This window comes from Penaeus monodon, chromosome 16, assembly GCF_015228065.2.
Source record: "Penaeus monodon isolate SGIC_2016 chromosome 16, NSTDA_Pmon_1, whole genome shotgun sequence".
In the NCBI taxonomy this organism is placed as follows: Eukaryota; Metazoa; Arthropoda; class Malacostraca; order Decapoda; family Penaeidae; genus Penaeus; species Penaeus monodon.
The window spans coordinates 42,352,833-42,355,332 of NC_051401.1; the positions used below are offsets into that span (position 1 = coordinate 42,352,833).

The 2,500-nt window shown below is 45.8% G+C and overlaps 1 protein-coding gene across 1 annotated transcript in view; it reads right to left on the bottom strand.

Annotated features, from left to right (window-relative positions):
* The window catches only part of LOC119582823, a gene marked incomplete at its 3' end in the record, with an annotated part of 106,502 nt that extends 106,235 nt beyond the window's left edge, over positions 1–267 (bottom strand). The window contains 1 exon segment of the mRNA XM_037931288.1: positions 1–267. This exon segment is cut by the window's left edge and continues 837 nt beyond it.
* Between the last annotated feature and the right edge of the window lie 2,233 nt (positions 268–2,500).

Consider the following 2,500-nt stretch of genomic DNA (forward strand, 5'->3'; position numbering starts at 1 on the left):
GTATCCAAAAAATTATATCAAACTAAAAAAAAATAAAGTAAAAACTTTCAAATCTCAATCGCTCATCACATCCTCCTCGTACATATACACACAAATAAATCCTTCCACAAAAGTCGGGGGAGGGAAAATTAAGAAAACACTAAACCACCAACAACTCCCAAAGTCTCTCCGTACAGTTCGCTCCAACGCCGAGCGACAGCGAGGTCTCAGGAGCGACACGGGCGTACATCCACCCTCCACGCCGTCACGAACCACACTGACTGGCTGGCTGACTGGCTGGCCGATCGCGACGGACGTTTGCGAAGCTCCCTCGGTTCACCCTCATGTGCGCTGGGTACTGGGGCATGGACGGAGGGGGGAGGGGGAGGAGGGAGAGAGCCTTCTGGAGGGGGTTTTGAAGAATGGGGAGCTGGGGAATCCTTCTGGAGGAGTATTTAAGAAAAAGAGGGGTAGGAGAAACTTTATGCAGGGCGTAGGGGTGGGAAAGATTGTAGCTAGTAGTGCTTCTGGATTTTTTTTTTTCATAAGATGGGGAAGGGTTTTTCAAGAAGGGGGTTGGGTGGGAAGGGGAAAGGATGGAAGGCAGGGTGAAGGGTGAAGGGTGAAGGGGCTGTAGATGAGTGTGATAAAATACACACTGAGGTTTGCGACCCCCGAGTCTGGGCTATCGCTGACCATGGCCACTACCGAGGAATACATATATTTGCCAATAAGGGCTAAATTCCCACCTTTCGTTGGTATGTACGGCAACCCTCGGTGTCATGTACAACATAACCATATCTTAATTATTGACCTGAAGTCCGGTAGCAAGCGGAGAGTTGATAGGCCTACACGATAAGTGAAAATATTCCCACATTTTATATTCAGCACGAAATTATAATGAAGCAGCCTCTTTTTTTCTTCACAACCCGTGGTCGTCCATACTGTCAATTATCATTATCACTATTTTAATCGCTTTATCTTCATTTCTCGCCCCGAAAAAGAAAGCACATTACATAGACGCGAACCTCTATATCGATCGATCTAAGCTACATTGAACACAGGCCAGCATCCATCAGTCCGTTTCTCTTACCCTACTTAGGTATCGACCAGAAAAGGCTGCCTATTTCTCTCTCCTCTTTTTTTTTCTCTCCGATCTTATACGAGCTTACGCCAAAAGAAATAGTGTTGTTTATTTTTTTCTTGGCAGTAATATCAAGCAAATATATTACCCAGTATCTTTACAACCTGCCCCCTCCCCCTCTTCTTCCCCTACCTCCTCCTCCCACCCCACCCACTCCTCCCAATCTCTCCGTAAACAAAAGGGGGGAGAGGGAGACGAGGGCAAAGAGGAGAGAGAGAGAGAGAGAGAGAGAGAGAGAAAGAAGGGGGAGGGGACAGAGAGAGGGAGAGGGGGGGAGGGGGACAACGAAGGCACACAGACCCTCCGGTACAACAGTCAAGCACACACCATTCATTGTCACTCAGGCACCCTACCCTCGCCACCGCCATCCCCTGCCAGACGTACGAGCCAACGCCCTTCTACTCACCCCCGCCTCCTCCCCCAAGATCATTACACGGTGGGGGATAACAGCCTCGTCTGCCGACTACTTGGCTTGCACACTTGCCACGATCTGACTTTCAACGTTGTGCAATCTGTCTCTTGTCTTTGACGCTCACTGCATCTGTCCGTCCGTCAGTTTGTCTCTGTGTGTGCGTGTCAGCCTGTCTATCTGTCTAGATGTGTCTGTTTGACTGTGTGTGTCTGACTGCTTCTGACTGAATGTGTGTGTGTGTGTGTGTGTGTGTGTGTGTGTGTGTGTGTGTGTGTGTGTGTGTGTGTGTGTGTGTGTGTGTGTGTGTGTGTGGTGTGGTGTGGTGTGAGTGTGAGTGTGAGTGTGGAGTGTGAGTGTGAGTGTGAGTGTGGTGTGGTGTGTGTGTGTGTTGTGTGTGTGTGTGTGTGTGTGTGTGTGTGTATGTGTGTGTGCGTGTGCGTGTGCGTGTGCGTGTGCCTGCGTGTGCGTGTCTACTTGACTACTTGTCTACTTGCCTGCCTGCCTGCATACCTGTCCTCCTCTCTCCCTCTCTTTAAATATCTTCATAAACGCACGTACAAAAAAACATCAATATATAACTAAACTAAATCGAAACCATACTACCACGTGCTAAAATAACTGAACTAATAAATATATGAATATTTCAGCAGAAAAAAGTCCTCCTTGCAATAAACTTGTTCACAGCTGATGTTTAAAACAAACTCGTTCTGCATATCCCATGCGTGAAAAGGAAAAATATGCACCGAACTTTATTAATTATTCACGAAACTCACAAACAAGTAAAATATGTGAATAAAAAATAGAAAATTCATTAGAATATTTCACATGCATAAATGATCAAAGAAAGAATATTCTGACATGCACAGATTATCATAGAACATATATTTTTTCTGTCAACCAAGATAATAAACATTGCATAGAAAATAATTCATTAATTACACATTTTCCAGAAATCACTTAGAATC